The 20,882-nt window shown below is 38.6% G+C and overlaps 1 protein-coding gene across 1 annotated transcript in view; it reads right to left on the minus strand.

The window, feature by feature from the left end:
- Positions 1 to 20,882, minus strand: part of PTGFRN (prostaglandin F2 receptor inhibitor) — an 86,111-nt gene that overhangs the window by 12,345 nt on the left and 52,884 nt on the right. The gene's annotated exons all lie outside the window — the stretch shown is intronic.

The raw sequence follows: 20,882 nt of genomic DNA on the forward strand, positions 1-20,882 counted from the left end.
TTGGACAAATTTCACTTTCTTTATATTTCCAAAAAAAATCCAAAATGCCTTCTAGGTCACAAGTTACTGTTCTCATTTCCCCTCATGGCCGTGGGAACAACAGAGCATTTGTGCCATGCTCACCATGCAGACAAGGACCAGGGAAAAAGCCTGCATTGTGAACTATTCACAGTAGTGGATTTCCTTCGAATGAAATGAACAACTCACTGTTAATGTGGGTCATTATCCCAGGCTTAGAAATATTTTTATTATGGTCAATTTCTGTGGTAATGCTGTTTTCTTGAGGGGATGTGTCTGGTTAACTTCACAGATGACAAACTACAGCACAGATAATTTAAGTGAACAACCAGAGTCACTACATGTCCCTGGATTCCTAGTCTGCAGAGTACATGGACCACTTAGCATTTAAACACAAACATTGACACAAACCATGCTCCAACTCTCGCCCCTAACAAAAGGTTGTAAATGACAGTATTTTTGTGAAAGCCAAAACTACAGACTGTCGGCATGTCCATCAACAGGATAATGGTTAACCAAATTCTAGCAAGTGTAGTCATTAAAGTTGGTATTTACCTAGAATTTTTTATAACACGGAAAATGCTTATCTTATAATGGTGGGGGAGGGCAGAAAGCAGGTCATAAAATTGCATATACAGCCTGATTTCAAAGTTATGAAGAAAACATGCAAGGGAAAAATTCTAGGAAGACGAATACCACCAATTAACAGTCTCTGGTAAGATTATGGGTGATTCTTCTGTGTATTTTACTGTATTTTCAAACTTCTCTGTTAAGGAGAAAAACTTTATTATTCTTCTTTTAAAAGGCCAAAGTCCTTCACATCATCACATTTAAACCATATTATTCCTCCTCATACTTTGAATCAGTAGAAGTTACAACTCAGTAGGACCCCTTGGGGAACACAGTCCGCGTACCAAGAGGCAAGTGTCCTGAAAGCAGAGGACAGAGAGGTGGACACCAGGAAGGATCTCTTCGTTACATGCGTTTTACCGTGTGCTGCTAATTTTTAGGAAGTAAAGGCTCTCAGTATCAAGCCAATGTTTCCTTGGAGCTATTCGGGGCTACGGCATTGTGCTGGGTGCTGGATTTGATGGCAGCTCCTCTTAATTAAACTGTGAACTGGCCATGACAACTCCGTGGATTAAACAAAGCAAAAACCTGAGGCAGTCTATTCAACCTGTAAGCTACAGTGATTTCATCTGTTATGTGGAGATTTAAAGAACTGAGAAATAGATTCAATTCCCATTCCTCACCTAGAAATACATACGAAAGACTTTATGTCTCCCCTCTTTCTAAACACAGTTTTAAAGAAACATCAAATAACGAATGTAAAACAAATTGGAATAAAATCCTATAGGCAATAAAACAGATACACAGATAAAGGGCAAAAACCACACATAGTCATCTGAATCTCAATAGTCACAGAAAAAGCGTTTGACAACACCCAACACTTCATCGTGATAAAAATGCTCAACAGATTAGGAATGAAAGAAAACTTCCTCAACTCAATATTTGGTGTCTATGAAAAACCCACAGTGACCATGATACTTAAGGGTAAAAGGGTAAAAGGCAATAAAACAGATACACAGATAAAGGGCAAAAACCACACATAGTCATCTGAATCTCAACAGTCACAGAAAAAGCGTTTGACAACACCCAACACTTCATCGTGATAAAAACGCTCAACAGATTAGGAATGAAAGAAAACTTCCTCAACTCAATATTTGGTGTCTATGAAAAACCCACAGTGACCATGATACTTAAGGGTAAAAGATACTTCACGGGGAAAGTTCCCCCTAAGATCAGGAACAAGAAAAGGATGTCCACTTGTGTCACTACTATTCACCACTGTACTAGATTCTAGCCAGGGCAATTAGGCAAGAAAAATAATTAGAAGGCATTTAGTAAAACTGAATAGAAGAAATAAAACCATCTCTATTTGTATCAATAGATCACATGATCCTATATTTAAAAAGCCTAAGTAGGCCGGGGGAAAGATGGCGGAAGAGTAAGACGCGGAGATCACCTTCCTCCCCACAGATACATCAGAAATACATCTACACGTGGAACAACTCCTACAGAACACCCACTGAACGCTGGCAGAAGACCTCAGACCTCCCAAAAGGCAAGAAACTCCCCACGTACCTGGGTAGGGCAAAAGAAAAAAGAATAAACAGAGACAAAAGGATAGGGACGGGACCTGCACCAGTGGGAGGGAGCTGTGAAGGAGGAAAGGTTTCCACACACTAGAAGCCCCTTTGTGAGCGGAGACTGTGGGTGGCGGAGGGGGGGGAGCTTCGGGGCCGCGGAGGAGAGCGCAGCAACAGGGGTGCGGAGGGCAAAGAGGAGAGATTCCAGCACAGAGGATCGGTGCCGACCAGCACTAACCAGCCCGAGAGGCTTGTCTGCTCACCCGCCGGGGCGGGCGGGGCTGGGAGTTGAGGCTCAGGCTTCGGTCGGAGCGCCGGGAGAGGACTGGGGTTGGCGGCATGAACACAGCCTGCAGGGGGTTAGTGCACCACGGCTAGCTGGGAGGGAGCCCGGGAAAAGTCTGGACCTGCCGAAGAGGCAAGAGACTTTTTCTTCCCTCTTTGTTTCCTGGTGCGCGAGGAGAGGGGATTAAGAGCACCGCTTAAAGGAGCTCCAGAGACGGGCGTGAGCCGCGGCTAACAGCACGGACCCCAGAGATGGGCATGAGACGCTAAGGCTGCTGCTGCCGCTACCAAGAAGCCTGTGTGCGAGCACAGGTCACTATCCACACCCCCCTTCCGGGGAGCCTGTGCAGCCCGCCATTGCCAGGGTCCCGTGATCCAGGGACAACTTCCCCGGGAGAACGCACGGTGCACCTCAGGCTGGCGCAACGTCACGCTGGCCTCTGCCGCCGCAGGCTCGTCCCACATCGTGCCCCTCCCTCCCCCCGGCCTGAGTGAGCCAGAGCCCCCGAATCAGTGGCTCCTTTAACCCCGTCCTGTCTGAGCAAAGAACAGACGCCCTCCGGAGACCTACACGCAGAGGCGGGGCCAAACCCAAAGCTGAGCCCCTGGGAGCTGTGAGAACAAAGAAGAGAAAGGGAAATCTCTCCCAGCAGCCTCAGAAGCAGCGGATTAAAGCTTCACAATAAACTTGATGTACCCTGCATCTGTGGAATACATGAATAGACAACGAATCATCCCAAATTGAGGAGGTGGACTTTGAGAGCAAGATTTATGATTTTTTCCCCTTTTCCTCTTTTTGTGAGTGTGTACATGTATGCTTCTGTGTGAGATTTTGTCTGTATAGCTTTGCTTTCACCATTTGTCCTAGGGGTCTATCCGTCCGATTTATTGTTTTTTTTTTTACTATTTAAAAAAATTTTTCTTAATAATTATTTTTTATTTTATCTTACTTTATTTTATTTTCTTTTATCTTCTTTCTACTTTTTCTCCCTTTTATTCTGAGCCGTGTGGATGAAAGGCTCTTGGTGCTGCAGCCAGGAGTCAGTGCTGTGCCTCTGAGGTGGGAGAGCAAACTTCAGGACACTGGTCCACAAGAGACCTCCCAGCTCCATGTAATATCAAAGGGTGAAAATCTCCCAGAGATCTCCATCTCAACACCAGCACCCAGCTTCACTCACTGACCAGCAAGCTACAGTGCTGGACACCCTATGCCAAACAACTAGCAAGACAGGAACACAACCCCACCCATTAGCAGAGAGGCTGCCTAAAATCATAATAAGTCTACAGACACCCCAAAACACACCACCAGACGTGGACCTGCCCACCAGAAAGACAAGATTCAGCCTCATCCACCAGAACACAGGCACTAGTCCCCTCCACCAGGAAGCCTACACAACCCACTGAACCAACTTTAGCCACTGGGGACAGACAGCAAAAACAATGGGAACTACGAACCTGCAGTCTGCAAAAAGGAGACACCAAACACAGTAAGATAAGCAAAATGAGAAGACAGAGAAACACACAGCAGATGAAGGAGCAAGATAAAAACCCACAAGACCTAACTAATGAATAGGAAGTAGGCAGTCTACCTGAAAAAGAATTCAGAATAATGATAGTAAAGATGATCCAAAATCTTGGAAATAGAATAGAGAAAATGCAAGAAACATTTAACAAGGACCTAGAAGAACTAAAGTTGAAACAAACAACGATGAACAATACAATAAATGAAATTAAAAATACTCTAGAAGGGATCAATAGCAGAATAAATGAGGCAGAAGAACGGATAAGTGACCTGGAAGATAAAATAGTGGAAATAACTACTGCAGAGCAGAATAAAGAAAAAAGAATGAAGAGAACTGAGGACAGTCTCAGAGACCTCTGGGACAACATTAAACGCACCAACATTCGAATTATAGGGGTTCCAGAAGAAGAAGAGAAAAAGAAAGAGACTGAGAAAATATTTGAAGAGATTATAGTTGAAAACTTCCCTAATATGGGAAAGGAAATAGTTAATCAAGTCCAGGAAGCACAGAGAGTCCCATACAGGATAAATCCAAGGAGAAACACGCCAAGACCCATATTAATCAACATGTCAAAAATTAAATACAAAGAAAACATATTAAAAGCAGCAAGGGAAAAACAACAAATAACACACAAGGCAATCCCCATAAAGTTAACAGCTCTTCTTTCAGCAGAAACTCTGCAAGCCAGAAGGGACTGGCAGGACATATTTAAAGTGATGAAGGAGAAAAACCTACAACCAAGATTACTCTACCCAGCAAGGATCTCATTCAGATTTGATAGAGAAATCAAAAGCTTTACAGACAAACAAAAGCTGAGAGAGTTCAGCACCACCAAACCAGCTTTACAACAAATACTAAAGGATCTTCTCTAGGGAAGAAACACAAGAGAAGGAAAAGACCTACAATAACAAACCCAAAACAATTAAGAAAATGGGAATAGGAACATACATATCGATAATTACCTTAAATGTAAATGGATTAAATGCTCCCACCAAAAGACACAGATCGGCTGAATGGATATAAAAACAAGACACATATATATGCTGTCTACAAGAGACCCACTTCAGATCTAGAGACACATACAGACTGAAAGTGAGGGGATGGAAAAAGATATTCCATGCAAATGGAAACCAAAAGAAAGCTGGAGTAGCAATTCTCATATCAGACAAAATAGACTATAAAATAAAGACTATTAGAAGAGACAAAGAAGGACACTACATAATGATCAAGAGATTGATCCAAGAAGAAGATATAACAATTGTAAATATTTATGCACCCAACATAGGAGCACCTCAATACATAACGCAAATACTAACAGCCATAAAAGGGGAAATCGACAGTAACACAATCATAGAAGGGACTTTACCACCCCACTTTCACCAATGGACAGATCATCCAAAATGAAAATAAATAAGGAAACACAAGCTTTAAATGATACATTAAAAAAGATGGACTTAGTTGATATTTATAGGCCATTCCATCCAAAAACAACAGAACACACATTTTTTTCAAGTGCTCATGGAACATTCTCCAGGAGAGATCATATCTCAGGTCACAAATCAAGCCTTGGTAAATTTAAGAAAATTGATATTGTATCAAGTATCTTTTCCAACCACAACGCTATGAGACTAGTTATCAATTACAGGAAAAGATCTGTAAAAAATACAAACACATGGAGGCTAAACAATACACTACTTAATAACGAAGTGATCACTGAAGAAATCAAAGAGGAAATAAAAAAATACCTAGAAACAAATGACAATGGAGACACGACAATCCAAAACCTATGGGATGCAGCAAAAGCAGTTCTAAGAGGGAAGTTTATAGCAATACAATCCTACCTTAAGAAACAGGAAACATCTCAAATAAACAACCTAAACTTGCACCTAAAGCAATTAGAGAAAGAAGAACAAAAAAACCCCAAAGTTAGCAGAAGGAAAGAAATCATAAAGATCAGATCAGAAATAAATGAAAAAGAAATGAAGGAAACGAAAGCAAAGATCAATAAAACTAAAAGCTGGTTCTTTGAGAAGATAAACAAAATTGATAAACCATTAGCCAGACTCATCAAGAAAAAAAGGGAGAAGACTCAAATCAATAGAATCAGAAATGAAAAAGGAGAAATAACAACTGACACTGCAGAGATACAAAAGATCATGAGAGATTACTACAAGCAACTCTATGCCAATAAAATGGACAACCTGGAAGAAATGGACAAATTCTTAGAAATGCACACACAACCTGCCAAAACTGAATCAGGAAGAAATAGAAAATATGAACAGACCAATCACAAGCACTGAAATTGAAACTGTGATTAAAATCTTCCAACAAACAAAAGCCCAGGACCAGATGGCTTCACAGGCGAATTCTACCAAACATTTAGAGAAGAGCTAACACCTATCCTTCTCAAACTCTTCCAAAATGTAGCAGAGGGAGGAACACTCCCAAACTCATTCTATGAGGCCACCATCACCCTGATACCAAAACCAGACAAGGACATCACAAAGAAAGAAAACTACAGGCCAATATCACTGATGAACATAGATGCAAAACTCCTCAACAAAATACTAGCAAACAGAATCCAACAGCACATGAAGAGGATCATACATCATGATCAAGTGGGGTTTATTCCAGGAATGCAAAGATTCTTCAATATATGCAAATCAATCAATGTGATACACCATATTAACAAATTAAAGGAGAAAAACCATATGGTCATCTCAATAGATGCAGAGAAAGCTTTCGAGAAAATTCAACACCCATTTATGATAAAAACCTCCAGAAAGTAGGCATAGAGGGAACTTTCCTCAACATAATAAAGGCCATATATGACAAACCCACAGCCAACATCGTCCTCAATGGTGAAAAACTGAAAGCATTTCCACTAAGATCAGGGTCAAGACAAGGTTGCCCACTCTCACCACTCTTATTCTACATAGTTTTGGAAGTTTTAGCCACAGCAATCAGAGAAGAAAAGGCAATAAAAGGAATCCAAATCGGAAAAGAAGAAGTAAAGCTGTCACTGTTTGCAGATGACATGATACTACACATAGAGAATCCTAAAGATGCTACCAGACAACTACTAGAGCTAATCAATGAATTTGGTAAAGTAGCAGGGTACAAAATTAATGCACAGAAATCTCTGGCATTCCTATACACTAATGATGAAAAATCTGAAAGTGAAATCAAGAAAACACTCCCATTTACCACTGCAACAAAAAGAATAAAATATCTAGGAATATGGAGACAAAAGACCTGTATGCAGAAAAGACAAGGAGACAAAAGACCTGTATGCAGAAAATTATAAGACAATGATGAAAGAAATTAAAGATGATACAAATAGATGGAGAGATATACCATGTTCTTGGATTAGAAGAATGAACATTGTGAAAATGACTCTACTACCCAAAGCAATCTACAGATTCAATGCAATCCCTATCAAACTACCACTAGCATTTTTCACAGAACTAGAACAAAAAATTTCACAATTTGTATAGAAACACAAAAGACCCCGAATAGCCAAAGCAATCTTGAGAACAAAAAACAGAGCTGGAGGAATCAGGCTCCCTGACTTCAGACTATACTACAAATCTACAGTAATCAAGACAGTATGGTACTGGCACAAAAACAGAAACATAGATCAATGGAACAGGATAGAAAGCCCAGAGATAAACCCACGCACATATGGCCACCTTATCTTTGATAAAGGAGGCAGGAATGTACAGTGGAGAAAGGACAGCTTCTTCAATAAGTGGTGCTGGGAAAACTGGACAGCTATATGTAGAAGTATGAGATTAGAACACTCCGTAACACCATACACAAAAATAATCTCAAAATGGATTAAAGACCTAAATGTAAGGCCAGGAACTATCAGACTCTTAGAGGAAAACATAGGCAGAACCCTCTTTGACATAAATCAAAGCAAGATCCTTTTTGACCCACCTCCTAGAGAAATGGAAATAAAAATAAAAATAAACAAATGGGACCTAATGAAACTTCAAAGGTTTTGCACAGCAAAGGAAACCATAAACAAGACCAAAAGACAACTCTCAGAATGGGAGAAAATATTTGCAAATGAAGCAACTGACAAAGGATTAATCTCCAAAATTTACAAGCAGCTCATGCAGCTCAATAACAAAAAAACAAACAACCCAATCCAAAAATGGGCAGAAGACCTAAATAGACATTTTTCCAAAGAAGATATACAGACTGCCAACAAACACATGAAAGAATGCTCAACATCATTAATCATTAGAGCAATGCAAATCAAAACTAAAATGAGATATCATCTCACACTGGTCAGAATGGCCATCATCAAAAAATCTAGAAACAGGGGCTTCCCTGGTGGCATAGTGGTTGAGAATCTGCCTGCCAATGCAGGGGACACGGGTTCGAGCACTTGTCTGGGAAGATCCCACATGCCCTGGAGCAACTAGGCCCGTGAGCCACAATTACTGAGCCTGCGCGTCTGGAGCCTGTGCTCCGCAACAAGATAGGCTGCGATAGTGAGAGGCCTGCGCACCGCGATGAAGAGTGGCCCCCAATTGCCGCAACTAGAGAAAGCCCTGGCACAGAAATGAAGACCCAACACAGCCATAAATAAAAAAATAAATAAATAAATAAATAATTTTAAAATATCTAGAAACAATAAATGCTGGAGAGGGTGTGGAGAAAAGGGAACCCTCTTGCACTGCTGGTGGGAATGTGAATTGGTACAGCCACTATGGAGAACAGTATGGAGGTTCCTTAAAAAACTACAAATAGAACTACCATATGACCCAGCAATCCCACTACTGGGCATATACCCTGAGAAAACCATAATTCAAAAAGAGTCATGTACCAAAATGTTCACTGCAGCTCTATTTACAATAGCCAGGAGATGGAAACAACCTAAGTGTCCATCATCGGATGAATGGATAAAGAAGATGTGACACATATATGCAATGGAATATTACTCAGCCATAAAAAGAAATGAAATTGAGTTATTTGTAGTGAGGTGGATGGACCTAGAGTCTGTCATACAGAGTGAAGTAAGTCAGAAAGAGAAAGACAAATACTGTATGCTAACACATATATATGGAATCTAAGAAAAAAAGAAAATGTCATGAAGAACCTAGGGGTAAGATGGGAATAAAGACACAGACCTGCTAGAGAATGGACTTGAGGATATGGGGAGGGGGAAGGGTAAACTGTGACAAAGTGAGAGAGTGGCATGGACATATATACACTACCAAATGTAAAACAGATAGCTAGTGGGAAGCAGCCGCATAGCACAGGGAGATCAACTTGGTGCTTTGTGACCACCTAGAGGGGTGGGATAGGTAGGGTGGGAGGGAGGGAGATGCAAGAGGAAAGACATATGGGAACATATGTATAACTGATTCACTTTGTTATAAAAAAAAAAGAATACAATTACTTTTTATTAAAAAAAAATGACCACACAAACAGTGTCCTCTGGGCTGATGGGACTCACTATGTTTAAAAACACTGATTAGGGGACTTCCCTGGTGGCACAGTGGTTAAGAATCCACCTGCCAATGCAGGGCACACGGGTTTGAGTCCTGGTCCGGAAGATCCCATATGCCACGGAGCATCTATGCCCGTGCGCCACAACTACTGAGCCTGCGCTGTAGAGCCCACGAGCCACAACTACTGAAGCCCACGAGCCTAGAGCCTGTGCTCCACAACAAGGGAAGCCACCACAATGAGAAACCCTCACACCGCAACAAAGAGTAGCCCCTGCTCGCCGCAACTAGAGAAAGCCTGTGTGCAGAAATGAAGACACAATGCAGCCAAAAATAAATAAATAAATTTATATTAAAAAAACCCACAAGTACTAGTACTTCTAAAGAAATGTTTCAACTCCACTATAGGAGGAAGACTCCAACTAAATCTGGAGCAGACACGTGATGACTTGAGAATTTCTGAAATACCTGTCTACCTTTGAAAGAAGCACAAAATTTTAAACTCTCAAGATCGGAAAGAATGTAATGGTCAAATACTGTGACCAATCAGCTTGTGTTTTAAGTCCTTCTCTCTATATTCGCCAAATGTCACCACGAGCCTATGAATCACGCCTCTGATGATAAGAAACTTGCTTCTTCCTCAAGCTTTAAGTGCTACACAGTCATTCCTTATAACGACCAACTTGAATCCAAGACTTTTTCTGTATTACAAGTGTTGTATTCATATTTGTATTCTTAGGACCTAGTAAAACATAGGAACACAAGTGCTCAGTGAAGTTGGTTTTATCAAATTGAAAAAATTTCCTTAGGTCATATATTACATTGCAGTCTAGTTAATTGTCCACAAATTTTATTTTCCCAGCTGGATTGTAAACTCTGTGAGGAATGACATCTTGTTTTATACATCTTTGTATCCTCCGCATCCCCTAGTATGGTATTACGCACATAGAATGTCCCAAATAACTATTTGTTGAATTTAAAATGTGAATGAATGAATGAATAACTGAATGAATAAATCTTATTACTAAGCCATTTTCAGGGACATAGTTTTATACTGCTCTTCAAAGCTAAGGACAAACACTTATATTCCATTTCTAAGACTTAAAAGAATGACTTCAGTTACAATTTTCTTATACCTAGAAGTTTCTACACAAAGCAGCCTATTAGATTATGGAAGAATACTGGTACTTACTCCTTGTTAATTTTTTTTTTTGGCATTTTTTAAAATTGAAGTATAGTTGATTCACAATATTGTGAGTTTCAGGTGTACAACAAAGTGATTCAGTTATATATGTTTTCTTCAGATTATTTTCCATTATAGGTTATTACAAAATATTGAATATAGTTCCCTATGCTATATAATAAATCATTGTTGCTTATCTATTTTATGTATAGTATCAATAGTTTGTATCTATTAATTGTATACTCCTAATTTATCCCTCCCCCTCTCCCTTTCCTCCTTGGTAAACATAAGTTTATTTTCTATGTCTGTGAGTCTGTTTCTGTTTTATATATAGATTCATTTGTATTATTTTTTAGATTCCACATATAAATGATATCATAAAAAAAAAAGCCTAAGTAGTCAACAACAACAAAAAACTATTAGAACTAATAAACAAGTGCAGCAAGGTTGGAGGATACAAGACCAATTTATAAAAGTCGATTGTGTTTCTATACACTTGCAATGAACAAATTGAAAAGGAAATTAGGAAAGCAATTAATTTATGATAGCATCAAAAAGAATAAAATACCTAGGATAAATTTAATGAAAGAAGTTCAACATCTGTACATTGAAAACTACAAACATCACTGACAGCAATTTTAAAAGATCCAAATAAATGGAAAGACATCTCATGCTCATGGATTAGAAAACAATATTGTTAAACAGTAATACTCTCCAAACTGATCTACAGATTCAACACAATCCCTATCAAGGTCTCAGCTGTCTTTTCTGCAGAAATTAATGAACTGATCCTAAAATTCATCTGGAAATGCAAGGGACCCAGAATAGCCAAAACAATTTTGAAAAAGAACAAAGCTGGAAGGCTCACACTGATTTCAAAACTTGCTAGAAAGCTACAGCAATTTAACAATGTGGTTCTGGTATAGGAAAAGACATAAGGATCAACAGAATAGAACTGAGAGTCCAGAAATAAACTCTTATATTCATGGTTAAATGATTTTTGACAAGTGTACCAAGACAAGTCAATGGGGGAAAGAACAGACTTTTCAACAAATGGTGCCAGGACAACTAGGTATTCCCATGCAAAAGAATAAAGCTGAATCCTTTCTTCATACCACACACAAAAATTAACTCAAAATGGATCATAGCCCTAAATGTAAGAGCTAAAACTGTAAAACTCTTAAAGGAAACCATAGGTGTAAATCTTCACGACCTTGGGTTAGGCAATGTTTTCTTAGATATGACACCAAAAACACAAGCAACAAAAAGAAAAAATAGATAAATTGGACTTCATCAAAATTAAAAACTTGGGTGCTTCAAAGGACACAATTAAGAAAGTGAAAAGACTACAGAGTAGGAGAAGATATTTTCAAATCACATATGTTGTTAAGGGACTTTTGTATTCAAACTATGAAAAGCTCTACTAGCCAACAATAAAAAGACAAATCAATTTAAAAATGGGTGAATGGTTTGAATAGAATTTCTCCAGAGAGGATACACATATGACCAATAACTATATGAAAAGCTGCTAATCATCAACAGTCATTAAGGAAACGCAAATTAAAACCACAATGAAATACTACTTCACATCCACTAGGTTGGCTATAATAAAAATGATGGAAAATAATAACTAGTGAGAATGTAGAGAAACTGGAACCCTTACACACTGCTGGTGGGAATGTAAAATGGTGCAGCTGGTTTGGAAAACAATTTGGCAGTTCCTCAAAGAATTAAAGAGAGTTACCATATGATCCAGCATCACTCCTAGGTGAGAAATGAAAACTTATGTCCACACAAAAACTTGTACGCTAATGTTTATGTCAGCATATTATTATTCATAATCGCCAAAAGGTGGAAACAATCTAAAGGTCTATCAACTGATGAAGAGCTAAACAAAGTGTGGTATATCCTCACACTGGAATATTATTCAGCCATAAAAAGGAATGAAGGATTGATACATGATATAATGTGATGGACCTTGAAAAGATTTTGCTAAGCAAAAAAGCCAGTCACAAAAGCCCACGTATATGCTTCAAATCATATGAAATGTCCAAAAAGGCAAATCTATAAAGATACAAAGGAGATTAGTGGTTGCCAGGGGCTAGGAATAGAAAGTAGAGGGAGTGACTACTAACGGGTACAGAATTTGCTTTCTGGAGTGATTATAAAGTTCTAGAATTAGATACTACTGATGGTTGTACAATATATATCTGTGAATATACTAAAAACCACTGAATTGACACTTTAAATGGGTGAAATTTATGGTATGTTAACCATATCTCAATAAAGCTATTATTAGAAAACAAACAAGCAGATAGATACACAACAAAAGAAGCGTGTGTTTCCTCTGCTCTTTCCAAATCTAAGGGTTTAAATCAATATTTACTCTTAATTAATCTACACATTTAGAGATTATTAGATGCCAGAAGATTTTTTCATTATACACTATAAAAACTTACAATAATACAAAATATTAATAGAAAACAAACTTTACTAAGGTATAGTTTACCTTTAATATAAACGGTAATAATTAAATTCAACAAATATCTTGCATTCATTGTATTGATCAGTTAATACCTGAATCTTTACAGGTGAGTATGAATTTACATATTCAGAAACTTCTAACTGGAACCCAAGGCACATTTAGTGAAAACATTCAGTATTAAACTCAAAAGTGATGATCCTTCACTTTGATATTCTAAATAAGATTGGGAATCAAAAACTTTTAAATCTCTACCTGCTGAAACACAGATACACACACAGATTTGTCAAAGGAGCTTAATGAATTTCACAGATAAACATTTCCATTTCAGAATATGTACGTATGCTATTAAAAAAAAGTGGAACTTTCCATCTTCTGGCATAAAAACATTTTACTTACCAAAGATAAAATCATTCAGAATGGACACCAAAATGCTCATTTTAATTAACCCTCCCATAGGTGAACACCACTAATAGTTATTCTTAAAAAAACAGGTTGACAGATATATTCACCCATACCACCACAGCTCTGGAGACTGGACTAATTGGAAATATTTTTCTAGTCCAAAAGCAAGGTAAAGCATAGCCCAAAAGGTTGGGATACTCATCCCCTGTATGGAAATACTGCTCTGATAAGTTGGGCCAAGAACAGTACCCATCACCTTCAGTCCTAGGGACCTCAAAGAGTGAAAGCCACAGGCTGGGTAAGACTTGGGTCTTAGCTTTGAATCTTCCACTCTTGGCAAGTCATTTAACCCCTCTGGAGGCTCAATTCCTTCTTATCTTTATACTCCATCCACCATGTTCCTTGAAGGATTTGATATAGGTGTGTGTCAGCTGATCTATTTTTAAAAATGAGGGTAGTATGTTCACATAAAAACTTGTACACAAATGTTCACAGCAGCAGTATTCATAATAGTCAAGAATTGGACACACTCAAATGTCCATTAGCTGATGAATGGATAAATAAAATGTGGTATATCCGCACAATGGAATATTATTCAGTCATAAAAATGATGTGCTAATGAGAATTTATTTTGCGTTAAACGCTACAGTACAAAAAGAAGGGGATATGTGGTTTTTTGGTGTTTGATTTTCTTAAAAAACAGTAAGTAGTATTTGTAGTTGTGAGTTACATAGGTTTATGTGGAGAGAGCACAGTTTGCTATAGCCACCAAAAAAAAAAAAAAAAATTGTCTTCCCAACACGTCCCAAGCACTTTGGGATTCCTAAACTTATTTTCTGATATAGAAAATATGATATTTACTGGCATTTTTTTGCACTTCTCAAGACAAAAATGGCATTAAGTAAAAGTTACATGTAAATTTGATTCACAGGTACTTAAACACTTAAAAGCTGCAACTGAAAGAAAAGGTCCCCAATATTCAAATAATTATATTTTCTTTTTCTGACTACATTATGGAGTTTATACCTCATTTATTTCATATATGTTTTCTTTAAAGCACTGCTCCTTTTGACATTAAAGTTTTCATTGTACTACATTTTTCATGTAACACAAAATCCAGGACTGCATTTTACAGTGCTTTTTCCCTCACACTGCTGCTTAAAAAAACAGCTAGCACTGTGAATTTATAACATGTCAAAGATGACACAGAAACTACATTTATTTTTGTTCTTTTTAAAACGCTGTGAGCAACATTTATCAAGATATCGTGTTAAAGTACTGGCAATCTCTAGGTACTAAACAAAAGGCTGCAACTCTCTAACATTAAAGTATATATATGTATACATATGCATATATATATAGCAACAAAAAATTAAAAATAAATTTAAAAAAAGAATGAAGTACTGATACATGTTGCAACATGGATAACTCTTGAAAACATCATGCTGAAGTGAAAAACGAGGGGATGCAGCAAAAGCAGTTCTAAGAGGGAAGTTTACAGCAATACAATCCTACCTCAAGAAACAAGAAACATCTCAAATAAACAATCTAACCTTACACCTGAAGCAATTAGAGAAACAAGAACAAAAAAACCCCGGGCTTCCCTGGTGGCGCAGTGGTTGAGAGTCTGCCTGCCGATGCAGGTGACACGGGTTCGTGCCCCGGTCCGGGAAGATCCCACATGCTGCGGAGCGGCTGGGCCCATGAGCCATGGCTGCTGAGCCTGTGCGTCCAGAGCCTGTGCTCCGCAACGGGAGAGGCCACAACAGTGAGAGACCCGCGTAACGCAAAAAAAAAAAAAAAAAAAACCCAAAGTTAGCAGAAGGAAAGAAATCATAAAGATCAGATCAGAAATAAATGAAAAAGAAATGAAGGAAACAATAGCAAAGATCAATAAAACTAAAAGCTGGTTCTTTGAGAAGATAAACAAAATTGATAAACCATTAGTCAGACTTATCAAGAAAAAAAGGGAGAAAACTCAAATCAATAGAATTAGAAATGAAAAAGGAGAACAACTGACACTGCAGAAATACAAAGGATCATGAGAGACTACTACAAACAACTATATGCCAATAAAATGGACAACCTGGAAGAAAGGGAGAAATTCTTAGAAAAACACAACCTTCCGAGACTGAACCAGGAAGAAATAGAAAATATAAACAGACAAATCACAAGCACTGAAGTTGAAACTGTGATTAAAAATCTTCCAACAAGGGCTTCCCTGGTGGCACAGTGGTTGACAGTCCGCCTGCCGGTGCAGGGGACACGGGTTCGTGCCCTGGTCCAGGAAGATCCCACATGCTGCGGAGTGGCTGGGCCGGTGAGCCATGGCCACTGAGCCTGCGTGTCTGGAGCCTGTACTCCGCAACGGGAGAGGCCCGTGTACCACAAAAAAAAAAAAAAAAAAAAATCTTCCAACAAACAAAAGCCCAGGACCAGATGGCTTCACAGGTGAATTCTATCAAACATTCAGAGAAGAGCTAACATCTATCCTTCTCAAACTCTTCCAAAATATAGCAGAGGGAGGAACACTCCCAAACTCATTCTACGAGACTACCATCACCCTGATACCAAAACCAGACAAAGACATCACAAAGAAAGAAAACTACAGGCCAATATCACTGATGAACATAGATGCAAAAATCCTCAACAAAATACTAGCAAACAGAATCTAACAGCACATTAAAAGGATCATACACGATGATCAAGTGAGGTTTATCCCAGGAATGCAAGGTTTCTTCAATATACGCAAATCAATCAATGTGATAAACCATAGTAACAAATTGAAGGAGAAAAACCATATGATCATCTCAATAGATGCAGAAAAAGCTTTTGACAAAATTCAACACCCATTTATGATAAAAACCCTCCACTAAGTTGGCACAGAGGGAACTTACCTCAACATAATAAGGGCCATATATGAGAAACCCACTCTCAATGGTGAAAAACTGAAACCATTTCCTCAAAGATCAGGAAGAAGACAAGGTTGTCCAGTCTCACCACTATTTGAAATTTTTCTTGTTTCTTGATGTAGGCTTGTATTGCTATAAACTTCTCTCTTAGAACCGCTTTTGCTGCATCCCATAGGTTTTGGATCGTTGTGTTTTCATTGTCATTTGTCTCTAGGTATTTTTTGATTTCCTCTTTGATTTCGTCAGTGATCTCTTGCTTATTTAGTAATCCACTGTTTAGCTTCCATGTGTTTGTATTTTTTACGTTTTTTTTCCCTGTAACTGATTTCTAATCTCATAGTGTTGTGGTCTGAAAAGATGCTTGATATGATTTCAATTTTCTTAAATTTATGGAGGCTTGATTTGTGACCTAAGATGTGATCTATCCTGGAGAATGTTCCGTGTGCACTTGAGAACAAAATGTAATCTGCTGTTTTTGGATGGAATGTCCTATAAATATCAATTAAATCTATCTGGTCTATTGTGTCATTTAAAGCTTCTGTTTCCTTATTTATTTTCATTTTGGATGATCTGTCCATTGGTGTAAGTGAGGTGTTAAAGTCCCCCAGTATTATTGTGTTACTGTCGATTTCCTCTTTTAGAACTGTTAGTAGTCGCCTTATGTATTGAGGTGCTCCTACGTTGGGAGCTTACATATTTATAATTGTTATGTCTTCTTCTTGGATTGACCCCTTGATCATTATGTAGTGTCCTTCCTTGTCTCTTGTAGCGTTCTTTATTTTAAAGTCTATTTTATCTGATATGAGTATTGCTACTCCAGCTTTCTTTTGATTTACATTTGCATGAAATATCTTTTTCCATCCCCTCACTTTCAGCCTGAATGTGTCCCTAGGTCTGAAGTGGGTCTCTTGTAGACAGCATATATATGGGTCTTGTTTCTGTATCCATTCAGCAAGCCTGTGTCTTTTGGTTGGAGAGTTTAATCCATTCACGTTTAAGGTAATTATCGATATGTATGTTCCTATTACCATTTCCTTAACTGTTTTGGGTTTGTTTTTGTAGGTCTTTTTCTTCTCTTGTGTTTCCCACTTAGAGAAGTTCCTTCAGCATTTGTTGTAGAGCTGGTTTGGTGGTGCTGAATTCTCTTAGCTTTTGCTTGTCTGTAAAGCTTTTGATTTCTCCATCGAGTCTGAATGAGATCCTTGCCGCCTAGAGTAATCTTAGTTGTAGGTTCTTCCCTTTCATCACTTTAAATATGTCATGCCACTCCCTTCTGGTTTGTAGAGCTTCTGCTGAGAAATCAGCTGTTAACCTTATGGGAGTTCCCTTGTATGTTATTTGTCATTTTTCCCTTGCTGCTTTCAATAGTTTTTCTTTGTCTTTAATTTTTATCAATTTGATTACTATGTGTCTTGGCCTGTTTCTCCTTGGGTTTATCCTGTATGGGACTCTCTGTGCTCCCTGGACTTGGGTGGCTATTTCCTTTTCCATGTTAGGGAAGTTTTTGACTATAATCTCTTCAAATATTTTCTCAGTCCTTTCTCTCTTTCTTCTCCTTCTGAGACCCCTATAATGCGAATGTTGTTGTGTTTAATGTTGTCCCAGAGGTCTCTTAGGCTGTCTTCATTTCTTTCCATTCTTTTTTCTTTATTCTGTTCCACAGCAGTGAATTCCACCATTCTGTCTTCCAGGCCACTTATCCGTTCTTCTGCCTCAGTTATTCTGCTATTGATTCCTTCTAGTGTAGTTTTCATTTCAGTTTTTGTATTGTTCATCTCTGTTTGTTTGCTCTTTAATTCTTCTAGGTCTTTGTTAAACATTTCTTGCACCTTCTCGATCTTGGCCTCCGTTCTTTTTCCGAGGTCCTGCATCATCTTCACTATCATTATTCTGAATTCTTTTTCTCCACTTCATTTAGTTGTTTTTCTGGGGTTTTATCTTGTTCCTTAATCTGGTACATAGCCCTCTGCCTTTTCATCTTGTCTATGTTTCTGTGAATGTGGTTTTTGTTCCAAGGCTGCAGGATTGTAGTTCTTCTTGCTTCTGCTGTCTGCCCTCTGGTGGATGAGGCTATTTCCACTCTCACCACTATTATTCAGCATAGTTTTGGAAGTTTTAGCCACAGCAATCAGAGAAGAAAAAGAAATAAAAGGAATCCAAATTGGAAAAGAAGAAATAAAGCTGTCACTGTTTGCAGATAACATGATACTATACATAGAGAATCCTAAAGATGCTACAAGAAAACTACTAGAGCTAATCAATGAATTTGGTAAAGTAGCAGGATACAAAATTAATGCACAGAAATCTCTTGCATTCCTATACATTAATGATGAAAAATCTGGAAGAGAGATTAAGGAAACACTCCCATTTACCACTGCAACAAAAAGAATAAAACACCTAGGAATAAACTTACCTAAGGAGACAAAAGACCTATATACAGAAAACTATAAGACACTGATGAAAGAAATTAAAGATGATACAAACACATGGAGCGATACACCATGTTCTTGGATTGGAAGAATCAACATTGTGAAAATGACTATACTACCCAAGGCAATCTACAGATTCAATGCAATCCCTATTAAACTACCAATGGCATTTTTCACAGAACTAGAACAAAAAATTTCACAATTTGTATAGAAACACAAAAGACCCCGAATAGCCAAAGCAATGTTGAGAAAGAAAAACAGAGCTGGAGGAATCAGGCTCCCAAACTCCAGACTATACGACAAAGCTACAGTAATCAAGACAATATGGTACTGGCACAAAACCAGAAATATAGATCAACGGAACAGGATAGAAAGCCCAGAGATAAACCCACGCACATATGGTCACCTTATTTCTTTTTATTTATTATTTTTTTTTGCAGTACGCGGGCCTCTCATTGTTGTGGCCTCTCCCGTTGCGGAGCACAGGCTCCCAATGCGCAGGCTCAGCGGCCATGGCTCACGGGCCCAGCTGCTCCGCGGCATGTGGGATCCTCCCGGACCGGGGCACGAACCCATGTCCCCTGCATCGGCAGGCGGACTCTCAACCACTGCGCCACCAGGGAAGCCCTGGTCACCTTATTTTTGATAAAGCAGGCCAGAATATACAATGGAGAAAAGACAGCCTCTTCAATAAGTGGTGCTGGGAAAACTGAACAGCTACATATTAAAGAATGAAATTAGAACACTCCCTAACACCATACACAAAAATAATCTCAAAATGGATTAAAGACCTAAATGTAAGGCCAGAAACTATCAAGCTCTTAGAGGAAAACATAGGCAGAACACTCTGACATAAATCACAGCAAGATCCTTTTTGACCCACCTCCTAGAGAAATGGAAATAAAAACAAAAATAAACAAATGGGACCTAATGAAACTTAAAAGCTTTTGCACAGCAAAGGAAAACATAAACAAGATGAAAAGACAATCCTCAGAATGGGAGAAAATATTTGCAAAGGAAGCAACTGACAGAGGATTAATCTCCAAAATGTACAAGCAGCTCATGCAGCTCAACATCTAAAAAATAAACAACCCAATCAAAAAAATGGACAGAAGACCTAAATAGACATTTCTCCAAAGAAGATATACAGATTGCCAACAAACACATGAAAGAATGCTCAACATCACTAATCATTAGAGAAATGCAAATCAAAACTACAATGAGGTATCACCTCACACCGGTCAGTGTGGCCAACATCAAAACATCTACAAACAATAAATGCTGGAGAGGGTGTGGAGAAAAGGGAACCCTCTTGCACTGTTGGTGGGAATGTAAATTGATACAGCCACTGTGGAGAACACTGGAGGTTCCTTAACAAACTAAAAATAGAACTACCATACGACCCAGCAATCCCACTGCTGGGCATATACCCTGAGAAAACCATAATTCAGAAAGAGTCATGTACCACAATGTTCATTGCAGCTCTATTTACAATAGCCAGGACATGGAAGCAACCTGAGTGTCCATCGACAGATGAATGGATAAAGACGACGTGGCACATATATACAATGGAATATTACTCAGCCATAAAAAGAAATGAAACTGAGTTATTTGTAGTGAGGTGGATGGACCTAGAGACTGTCATACAGAGTGAAGTAAGTCAGAAAGAGAAAAAGCAATACCATAAGCTAACACATACATATGGAATCTAAAAAAAAGAACCTAGGGACAGGTCAGGAATAAAGACGGAGACATAGAGAATGGACTCTAGGACACGGGGAGGGGGAAGGGTGAGTTGGGATGAAGTGAGAGAGTGGCATGGACATATATACACTACCAAATGTAAAATAGCTAGCTAGTGGGAAGCAGTCACATAGCACAAGGAGATCAGCTCGGTGCTTTGTGACCACCTAGAGGGGTGGATAGGGAGTGTGGAAGGGAGACGCAAGAGGGAGGAGATATGGGGATGTATGTATATGTATAGCTGATTCACTTTGTTGTAAAGCAGAAACTAACACATCATTGTAAAG

Source organism: Tursiops truncatus, chromosome 1 (assembly GCF_011762595.2).
Source record: "Tursiops truncatus isolate mTurTru1 chromosome 1, mTurTru1.mat.Y, whole genome shotgun sequence".
NCBI classification, from domain to species: domain Eukaryota; kingdom Metazoa; phylum Chordata; class Mammalia; order Artiodactyla; family Delphinidae; genus Tursiops; species Tursiops truncatus.